Consider the following 11,907-nt stretch of genomic DNA (forward strand, 5'->3'; position numbering starts at 1 on the left):
TTATTTAATTTTTTTCTCAGTTTCCCTCCAATCAAGTTTTGACAGCAAGCGTCAAGTTGCTTGTTTTTTGTAAAAAAACCATAAGTTGTCAGTCCCTAACATATTGATTTTTCTCTTAAAAAATGATGAGGTTTTAGTCCCTACATCCACATATTTCACACCTTTATTTCTCTTTAAATTAAACATAAATTAATATGATCTCTAAAAAATATTTTATAAATTACCATGAACTACCCATATTCACATCATAATTTTTTTCTTTATTATGAACCACCCAACCCACTACGTGGGATTTTTACCTTTATTTTTTAAAAATTAGATATAATCATTCAAAATTTCTTAAGTTATATGGCATATATGCTTAATGTGTTTTTAAAATTTGGACTTGTTGGATACTTTTTTTTTCATTTTATCCATGGATTTTATACAAGTATAATTGTTTGTAAGTGTCAAGATGCACTTATTTACAAGATATACAAGAAATTTACCTAAATCCTCCTAGGCCGCCTAGGCACCTGCCTAGACCCCGCCGAGCTGCCTAGGCGCTAGGCGCTAGCCCGCCACCTGACTAGTGCCTAGTGTTTTTTAAAACCTTGGTATATTCTAACACCCCATTTAAGCAACATATGAGGAATTAAGCCTAAGTTTTGTTTAGGTGATATCGAATTAACGTTAAATTAGTTATTTCGCATATAGGTGAGACGTACCTTGAGGACGAGCATGGTCAGGAGAGACTTAAGGCTACGATCCTGATACTTACCAATGAGTGGGCTTTTGTTTTCTATATATGTATATATGCTTATGATTCCCAAAAACTATTTTAAATGAACGTATGTTTTAAATGCCATGTCATGTGTGCATTACGTGTTAGTATTGCATTAGTATAGTTATGCATAGAGTATTGGATGAGGCTGCGGAGGCCCAAGTAAGCTTCAGGTGAGTACATCATGATGGTATTAGTTGTAATGTGTATGGTTATACGTTGATGCATTTTGAGCTCATTACCCTGCACCCCAATGTTAGCACTCCCGCTTGTGGCCAGGGCACGATCATTCACGTAATATTCACTACCTGCACTGCACGCTCACCTTGGATTCAAGTTTGGTGAATAGCCCTGTCGTATAGACCACAATAGGTGGTTCTGACTTGTAGTTGACCGGCGATTATTTGCACAACCTTCACATGATCATAGCACTTGAGCGCAGTTATTTACACCCAGCCCTGTCGTACATACCATAATAGGTGGTTTCAACTCGTGTGCAGGCATACCTGATAAGCTATAGATTCAGCCGTACATGTCACATTAGGTGACTCCGGTTGGCATACTTTTCTATATTAATTCGTATCACCTGACTTGCACATTTTATTGTTGAACATCTTGACATGGCATACCTCTGTTTTCACTGCTTCTAAGCACTATTTTTATATACTTACGTGTTATTATTTTCTGGGAAATTATACAGGTTTTACAGTGAGGGGTTAATACGTTCATAAGGACAACTATGTTTTCAAAAGCTTTTTTTTTTTTTGCCCACTCACGTTTTTTGTTTTGTGCCCCTCCAGATTCTAGGTAGCTGATCATCCTTGGTGGCTCATGAGTACTTCACGGCGGTTCTGACATCTTTATAAATAAGTAGGGATCTTCTCCTTGTTTGTATAATTAATACTCATTCAGTTTGACTGCACTTGTGATACCTATGCTATGAAACGTTTGTAGCATGACTGGGTCACTTCCACACGCACTTCGTATTATCTTTAGTATAGATAAGTTTTAGTTTTTTTTTTTATTTATTCAAAATTTTTTATTATCATTTTCACTTCTGTTGCGCATTTGGTTACGTCACCCTCACGTGACGGCCAACACGTCTCGACTCCGGTTGGGGTGTGTCATGATATACCTTTATTTATGATATAATCATTTCTTAAAATAAAAAATACCTCCTCAAGGGTATTTACCAAATTTAATTACCATGTAATCAATTAAAAAAATAAAAATAAAATAAAAATAATTGACAGTGTAAAGGATAAAATTACCCTCAAGGAATACTGGAACTCCTACGCGCAAGCAGTGGACAATTATGACTCAATCAAGGTCAAAAGTGCTCAAAATAGGTAATCATTCAAAACCTATTTCATCCATCCTCATCAAATCTTCTCCACAAGGTAACCCCTAAATCATTCCTTTCAAATTATATTTATTAGCTAATTAATTGATTTATTACCCAATTAATTTATTAATTAGCTAACAAATTATGAATCACACCCAAAAAACCATCCAAGTGGCCGATCCCCATCCTCCCAAATGGGCCGGCCATACCCCTATGAATAACATCTCATTTTCTCCAAAACTCAATTCCAACTCTTTTGCAAAATTCTCTAATTCTCCAAACACTTTTCCCTCAAAATTCTAACTTTGGCATCAGAGGTTCTTCGGCCAAAGCCACCCCCCCCCCCAAAAAAAATATTCATCGTGGGTGCATGAGGCTCTTGGCCTTGACCAAATGTGTTAATTGTTTTGTAGGTGCAATTTTGTCCATGAATAAGAAGGTGAAAATTTGCATCCACAATAACTAACTGCTTAAACAGAGCCTGGACTGTGCTAGCAGGGATTTTTAGACAGTGACCTACCTACAAACATACGCTAAGCAATATTTTGTTGCACATGACATGCATTGAATTTAATCGAGTGAAGCAATCGACTAATCAACTAATGTGTTCCTTGATCGACACGTTCCCCTTAGGCCTCCTGTAATGCAAAGCCATTGTATTTGCTTTGACACGTTCCCCTTGATGTTCTTTTCTTGTCCATTGCATTTGCCCCGACGTCGAAGCACCAGTGCATTTGCGAACAAAACCCCGTACATGAGTGCGTGACCATGTTAGCTTTTTCTAAATTTGAAATTAAAAAGCTATTGTGGGAATGACCAATGTACTCTGTGTTGACTATTGGCTCTAATGTGAGTGGGTTTTATTTTGCCATGTCACTTTATTGGTGGTAGTTTTCAGAAAAGGAAAGGATCCTCGCTGGATCCTTTTCCTATGGATCCTAGGGATCATGTGATCTCATCCTTTCATCGTACATTGTGCGATCAATTTTTCATATTTAATTTTCAATTTTCAATTTTGAAATGATTTATGATCGCACGATGTACGATGAATGAGTGAGATCACAGGATCCCTAGGAAAAGGATCCAACGAAGATCATTTTCCGTAGTTTTTTAACTGCCCAATTAGTTGGCTTCCTTTGTACACTTCCCTCAACCACTTATGTGGGGCATTAATGACACCAAGTTGCTTTTAACTTTTGTCTCATTTACTAATATGTTATCAAAATGAGAGAAATTGAATTGAGCAAGAATTGAAATAGGGACGAGTTGAAATTAGATTCTTCTTAAAGTTGTTTATTAAAAAATTTTGTAATCGAAGTAAAAATGGTATGAGTAATGCTCCACTAACCATCTATTTGTATCATCATTTAGATCATATCTCTAATAGAGGTATGGCTGGCCAAAACATGTAGATCCTATTATATTAGAGAGATGGTGTACAAATAATGGTACAAATAAGAGTAGCATTTTAAAATAGTAATGATTTCATATAAATTGTTTGCTAATTACTGAAATGGGAATATAATCCAATATGATTACTGTGACAACCCATCCCTAGTTTTACGATTTTATAAACTTTAAAAATGTGAATTTACGAAAATGCCCTAGAGGCGAGGGTATTGACTTTTGTTGACCAACGTATAGTGAGACGTTAGAAATATTCTTTTTAGTGTATTCTTGAAGTACTTAACGATATGAACGCGTAAGCGCAAGCGGAATTGAATTCAGAGCTATGGTTAAAATTTTAAGGAACTACAAATCCGAAAAGTAGTTTTGTAAAAATTACTATTTAGTATTTTATATATCTCTTATAATTATTATATTATTATTTTAAGATTATTTTGAGAGAAATGAGGGAAAGGAGAAGGAACAGAGAAAAGAAGGGTTGTTGCCAAACCGAAGGAAAGAGAATGAGGAAAAAAGAGAGAGATGGCCGAATCGGGCGAGGAGATAGAAGGCTGGTGAATTAGAAACAAAAGAAAGGAGGGGAAAGGAGGGAGTGGAGAGGCACACAACCAAGACCCGTTTCCCTTAACCCATTTCCAAACTGTGACCCAGCCTTCGACCCGGATCTCCCTGAGCCTTTTCCGTCGATCTCCGCCATTATTTCCGGCGAATTAGGACACTTCAACACCTGCAAACATCATCATGCCCCTACTCTTTCATTGATCACCAAAGATTCAACATGATTAGGTCTGTTTCGTGGTAATTAACAGCGTCGGCATCGTGTTGTTCTTGGTGGAAATTCATCAATTTTGGGTGCAAATTCCCTCGATCTCTACCACCATTAGACTCCCCTTGGACCCAAGAAGAAAACCCAACCGGTGGTAGGGGCAGTGGAGCACCAACAACGGCAAATCGAAGCTCACCCATTCTAGGGTTTCCGACAGGTGTGAGCTAAATTGGAGCTTTTCCCGACCAAATTGGACTTTTCCACAGGTATAAAACTTGCTCTACTCATTGAGATCTTCATTTATATGAAATTTGGTAAGTTTTGGAAATAGTTGATTTTTTTGGCAAGTCGGTGAGTCGGGGCGGCCGACCGCCGCGTGGGCCGAGATCCCACCCGCCCTTCCTAGACTAATTTGAGTACCCTGATTCCATATGTGATGTTCGATTAACGAAATCTCATCTTATGATTATAGATTTGATAGAGACCGCCACTTGGACATTTTATGATTCAACAATCCAACCATTGGATTGTCACCAAAATTTAATATCTTATAATACATAATATTTAAGGACCATAGGAACTGACGGATCAGGAATCCGAAGTACAGATCTTCCCGAATTGGATTTCTAAGTTTGTAAATCTAAACTTCGGCTGCCAGTTAATTTTAGTGATTGGTGGAGATCCGATCGTTGAATTGTTCCGAAACTTTAGGATGTTGTTCTAAAATCTTATTAAAATTCTTGAGAAGTTACGGATCGAAAATCCGAGGTGTGGATCTTCCGGATCGAGTTACGTAGGGTTGTTAACCTTACCGTTGACATTTGACTAATGGTTGACCTTTGGTCAATGGGTTACAAATCATTCTAGAATGTCCTTGAGGATGTGTTTTATGTAAGTTTTGTGTTCTATCGATAAGAATTTTGAGGCATGATTTGATATTTGTTCTAGGCAATGATCGTTCATGATGCCTCGATATTCGTGCTAGGGAGTTGTAGCGCGAACTTCAGGTGAGTGAGTCTTTTCCTTTTTATAGTGTGTGTGTGTGTGTGTGTGTGTGTGTGTGTGTGTATCTAATTGACAGTTTTCATTTATGCATTTGAAAAAGAATTTTTTACGTACGCTTGGATTAGATTAAAGTTTATGAGAATTAGCGAAATGACGGAATTTATGAAATATGCTACATCATACGGGATGCACAGGTATGCTTATAATCTTTGATGCTATAATTATATATACGGTTATGAATGTTATTATGTTGACTAGAATTATTGAATTGTTATGGCATGCTTCTATTTTTGTAGTATGCTCATCATTGCTGCACCCCCGTGTTAGTGCTCACCAGGGCCAGGGCCAGTCTTTCACGTGTATGTTCACCTCCGCACCACATGCTCACCTTGGATCCAAGTAGGTGCCAATCCTGTCATACATGTTGCATTAGGCAACTTCGACTCGTGTGCTAGCATAGATTGATGAGCATCAGTTCAGTCGTACTGTTGAGATTTTGTGATTTTGGATGTCATGCCCTTAGTTACGAGATATTGTGCCTTAATGAATTCTTGAGATTTTGCAGGCTACAGTAAATATTTTTATACTATATGTAGTAAGTATATTTTGGAAACTATATATGTTTTACATCGAGGGGTTACAATGTTTTCAGAAAAGTTTTTATAAAAATTTATTTTCAGGCCTACTCACCCTTATTTTTCGCCCCTCCAGGTTTTAGCTGCTAAACTTTTGTATCAACAAAAACTCTTGGCAAATCTCAGTATAAGTGGTTATCTTTGAGGGTATAATTCTCAATCCACTCTACTGTACTTTACTTATGCTCTGATGTCACGTGTGAAATGGGTACCAGTGCACTCTTGTATTTAGGCACTTTATGTTTAAATATTATGTATTTTCCACGTCACTACACTTTATAGCTTCGTCACCTTCCAGGTGTCGGCCAACACAACTCGATTTGAGGTCCTAGTGGACATTCTGGGTTGGGGTGTGTCAATTACTAAAATGCCCTTATTCGGAATATATATAATATACTTTTTTTATTATATATATGCTAATTGTTAGAATGAAATCTTGTTTGTTTAAATAACTAATTTAATCGAGGACACTAGCATTATTTAAAAGATTTAACTTATGCATTTATGCGTTCAATATCCCACAAATTATGAAATTTAAACCAATTCGAAAAATTTCAAAAAAAAAAAATTCAAATAATATTTTGAAAATATAATAATTACTTAACAATCAAGAATAGAATAATATTGTAGTTCACAAATTCTACCTAAATAATTATTAATATATTTGAAAAAATAACTATTGATATATTTAACATAAAATAAATACATGTAATTAGCATGGATAAATTCAGCAAAAAAATAGTACCAAATTAAAGTAAAAAATAGGGGTATGTATTCAAATTAAAAATTATGGGTACAAATTAAAACTAAAAACAATATCGGCAAAAATTAAAAATTGAAATATTAGTAAATCTTATTTTTTAAATTGACATATGTTGATATGTAAATAATAAACATTTCAGAGGTATTAATCCTTTTCATATGAGATCCAGGGCAATTGCCTTTTCATATGGGACCCCAATTTCATCAAGCTAAATTTTGATGGGTTGGTGAGTCTTCATAAAGCGACCGCAGAGTTTGTATTGAGAATTGACCAGGGACAGGTTATGGGAGCAGGTTCTTTTGACATGGATGACGCGGCTATATCGGAGGCAGAGGCTAAGGCGCTTAAGGATGGGATATCTTTTGCTCTCAAAAAAGGTTATACAAATCTTCAAGTGGAAGGGGGTTCAAGATTAGTGATCCAGGCGGTTCTTGGTAACTGGTCTATCCCATGGAACCTGAAGCTGATATAGTTGGATAATGACATGTGGCGCAATTCCAGTAATTTTCTTTTCGGACTTTATGACAAGTGGCACAATGAAAACGATTAAAAATCTTATTCGAAATTACAAATAAAATTATTTTGTATTATTTAATAATACTTCGGATAATGACACGTGGTGCAACGAGAACGATAAAAAATCTTATCCGAAATTACAATTAAAATTATTTTGTATTATTTTATAAATAAAAAAAATACTAATATTTTACTGCCTATTGCCAAGGCTATTGAAGTGCAATGGTGGAGATGTAAAAGGCGATTACTGTTCATTAAGGGCAGTTATTGTTCACCAGGTGGATTGAATAGTGAATAGCCTGGGGTGAGAGCTCCCACGCTGGAGTTGTTCTTAGAAGACTGGTGTTGTGCCAAACTATATTTGGGATGGTGTTGTTTCAAACTTTCCCGGTCCAACTTTAAACTTTGATCTTGCTGGTACCAGTTGTACTTGAGGTTTTTCGCTTTAATAAATTTATTCTTCATCCAAAAACAAATATGTTGACATGTAAGTAGTTTAATATTCAAACAATAGACAAAATTCAAAGAACCTTAAACAACAAATAAAATAAGGTTTCAATTAAGGAGAAAGAAAAATCATGAATCATAATTTAATTTCTCATTTTTTATTCTTCTAATAAAGAAAGATATCAAGGTAAGGGGTGAGCTATTGACACACATCTTTTTAATTCTCACACAAAGGGTGTTAATTATTGTCCTTTAATTTTCTTTAATTCAATCAATCTAACGGCCACGAATTAAGAGGGTGTATATGAAGTAAAAGGGCATGTGTGGATAACATATCTCTTAAGATAACCCTAACTCACTTTATTTCTCTCCACCCTGCATCCAATTTCGATCTAATTCTTATCACTGATGACACTCCCCGATCGGAGTCGAGGCATGCTGACCGTCATCCGAAGGTGATGTAACCAAAAGTGTAAGTGGTGTAAAAATGTGAATAAATTAAAACCGAAACTAGAACTTATTTAAACTAATAAAGTGAGTGCACAGTAATGGGTAAAACCCATAGAATACAAATATTCAAAGCATAGAACTGATCCATCTAGTTATGATTCTTTTCTATGAAAAGAACCTTGAGGAATTAAAGCTATTTTCTCGGCAAGAAAAAGAGAGCGGAAATAAAAGGATTAGTCAAATATGGCTTGCTAATATTTTATAATCTTCTATATATATATATATATCTTTGTTTGGTGGAAGAAGAGATTAAGAGGTTTCCCTTTAATCATCACTTTCCGTTGTGCTTTAGGAAGAGAGGATGAGTCCTTGTTTGTTGGAGTTGTCGTGATATATTTGGTCATTAATATTTGAGACCAAAATATGAATTTTTTTTGTCAAAGATAAATAATTCATTCATACTAGAATTGAAATATTAACATCTGATGCTACAATATTAAACGATAATTCGAGTTCAAATATATCCCAATGATAATACTCACGATCTGAAACATACGTCGTGACTGCACTGCATGTACATTATTATTACATACTCTAGGTAAATATGATTGACTACCACTTTGGAATGGTGGAATTCCAACTCAGGAAAAAACTGATCCACTTTCTTTCATGTCCGACCAGTAAATACCCCTTCTTTGGCTACCTAATGAATTAATTATAACCAAATATAGCCGATATAAGAAAGTTCTTATGTCACTTAGTACGACGGTTTAATATTATTCTTTTTCACTTTTAAATAAAATGTCTTATATTCGATTATCGCCAAATGTGAATTTGAACCACATTATTGCTAGCTCATTATGAGGTTTAGCCCACTGCTCTAACTCATTAGTATAGATAACATTGTTTATTCAAATAATAAAAAAGAAAGAAAAGGTTTTATATTATATAGGGCCATTTTCTAGTTCCACTTGCCAAACATCCATTAACCCCGTGATCATATTTTATCCCTATTATTAGGAACATCCATTTTCTTCAATTTCACGGCTTCCCACTTTCCATCAGTTATGCCATTAATTTCGAATTATCTGGATTGCTTCATACAACCTCAAAATTAATTGTGTTCTACAAATTACAAATACCATGCATGCATGTATGCATATAAGTTTGTAAATATACAATTTAACCTTTTAGGGCTCATACAAAATAAAAACTAAAAATTAAAAGTCAAAAACTTTTTAAAATTGTTTTTGTAAAGTCTAGATTTATTATTTCACTTCCTTTGTCAAATGTTGTAAATTGTAACACTATGCTCTAATTTGATTTAAGGTTAAAATGCTATTTTAGGATCTTGCTACTGAAAATATCATTTCAAGAGCTTAACTTCTTACATCAAAGGTTTGTTCATACATATGCATTTCATGCCATTATTTCCAATTGATTCTGTCTAGTCAAAACTTCTCGCTGCTTTCATGCAAGCTGAATACACACTTTAAGACAACCCATATAGGTCATCTGACAGCTTTTTCCCGAAAATGATTTTTTAGCCCTATATCTTTTCAGATTGCTTTTGCACATGACATGTGGCTTTTCTTGTCATCTTTCTTGTCTGAAACTCAACCCTCTTTATGAAGACCAATCTAGGGTTCATTTGTTTTTGGGGTTTGAGATTGGAAAAGTTTTGAGAGCTTTATTTTCATCTTCATCTCAGATCTCCTAGGAGTATCAAACATATTTTACGGGTAATGTTCTTCATCTAATACTTCTAAATCTATCTTTGAAATTGCTTGCTTAAATTCATTTTATATGCTCATTTTGGCTAGGAGTTTTACATTTTCAAAAGAGTTGATTTTAGCTTTGAGCTACCTCTTGTGTTCTTCATTGAAACTCAAGTCACAAAATCATATTCATGCATCAAATACCCAATCACTGCATATTAGGGTAGCATTGTCTTCATGGTTTTGATTTAATTTGGTGGTCAACTTCTTCAAGGTTCAAATCTTTAAACTAGCCCCATATTAGGATTCTCATCAGTTTCTTTTTCAATTGTTTGACTAAAGAAACTGACTAGTCATTAAACCATGTGCATTTGTTGTGTGTTGATCTCGGTGCCACAAGGTGAAGAGTTCATGAGGACCTGTCATCTTGTGGAGACTGGAAACAACACATTTTCAGTGCCACAAGGTGAAGAGCTTAGGAGGAGCTACCACTTCATGAAGACAGAAGGAATCCGTCTCGTGTAAGGCAATATTTGTTAGAGACTAAGTTTATACTGCATATTATGAGCAATGAACCGAATTGTTGTTGACTAGAATGAATAACTTGTAGTGAATTAAGTTTGAGTGGTAGATTTGCGTTTGATTAATTGACGAATCTGTACTTCGTTGTCTGGTGAACTTTCTAGTCAATCCAGTATACTTTAATTCATAATTGCTTTGTCATTGTTATTTGCATAATGAACTAATATGTAAATGTGTTCAAGTTTAGGAATTATTGTTGTGAAACTAATATGGGCAGACTCTGATTAATTGAACATATTGGTCAATTAAGTTTTGTTCTTCCAGCTGCACTTTTTATCACCGACTAACTTGAAACTAGTTGGCTAGTTCATTTGACTAGTTTACTGTGCAAGGTTAAATTTTTATTTGTAAGATATTCTATCTAGTACCCAATTTTAGTTTTCACTTGCAAGATTTTGTTTTCTTTCAACACTTCGATGCAGTTTTAAAATGTTGGTTATGAAAGTCTTGTAAACCAGCATGCTATGATGGGAGATGCAAAAGGGGCCTGAGCCTATCATGACCCCTCAGGTGGCTCTGCCACTGTTATAAGTTTATATTTCAGGTAAATATACAATTTTTGTCCAAGAAAAAGGTAAATATACAATTTAACTTTTTAGGGCTCATTCAAAATAAAAAGTCAAAATTTAAAGTCAAAAACTACTTAAGGTTGTTTTCACTTTCAAGCTTTTGTTGTATTCATTATTTGTTTATATTATCATCCTTCTTACTCCTACCTTACCTCTATATACTTTCCTCACATCTCAAGTACAAAAAATACGTAAAACATAAAATTAAAACAAAATGATTACCAAACAACCTTTAAATATTTATATATGCAAAAAAATCGCATACCACAATACTATATACATGGTCCATATAAGGGGTTTGTATCGTGGACACCGAAAATAACTTCTTTAAGGATATTCCTGTAAAATAAAATGTAAGATTAATGCAGAATAAAATTTGGGATATCATCAAATAGCATATTGAAAGAGTTTCTTTTCACTCCCTGTGCATGTAATAGGGTTGTGCATTAGGTGATGTCTTATGTCACGTGTGTGAGGGGCTATCATACGTAGGGTTGCTTTGAACTAGAGAGTTTGTTTAATTCTCTGACTTCTGATGTAAACATTTCAATTCGTATCTAATAATATTTAATCTTCGGAAGAAAAAAAAAAAAGTTTTTCTCTCTTACCTTTTTTTTTTTTTTTTTGGTTATGAGCATATTGTAAGAGTTAAGGATGATCAAAGAGGTAGAATACATTGAAATCATCAAATAAAACTCAAGTTTCCAAAATGATATTGCGATGGTGATCGTATTCTATTGGTTACGGTGAACATGATTAGTGCATCAACACATAAAATATAGTGATGCGCCAATTCCAATTTAGTTGATGACAAATTTAGGGTTGAAAGATGGATGTGTTTTCAAGCTTTGCATATTGGCATTGTTGTCAAATGAAAATTCAATGCTTGTCGGAAGACTTGTCCTTTCGGATAAGGAATATATAAGCTCGTTTGGAAGTAC

At 34.6% G+C, this 11,907-nt stretch overlaps 1 long non-coding RNA gene across 1 annotated transcript; it reads left to right on the forward strand.

The window, feature by feature from the left end:
* Window positions 1–9,766: 9,766 nt before the first annotated feature.
* On the forward strand, window positions 9,767–11,551 carry LOC148692874 (uncharacterized). The gene is made up of 3 exons (XR_015953620.1): window positions 9,767–9,839; window positions 10,820–10,941; window positions 11,404–11,551. It is a non-coding gene; the product is annotated as an uncharacterized LOC148692874 (long non-coding RNA).
* The last annotated feature ends 356 nt before the right edge of the window (window positions 11,552–11,907 follow it).

This window comes from Pyrus communis, chromosome 11 (genome assembly GCF_041283825.1).
Source record: "Pyrus communis isolate YQ-2024b chromosome 11, ASM4128382v1, whole genome shotgun sequence".
Lineage (NCBI taxonomy): Eukaryota > Viridiplantae > Streptophyta > Magnoliopsida > Rosales > Rosaceae > Pyrus > Pyrus communis.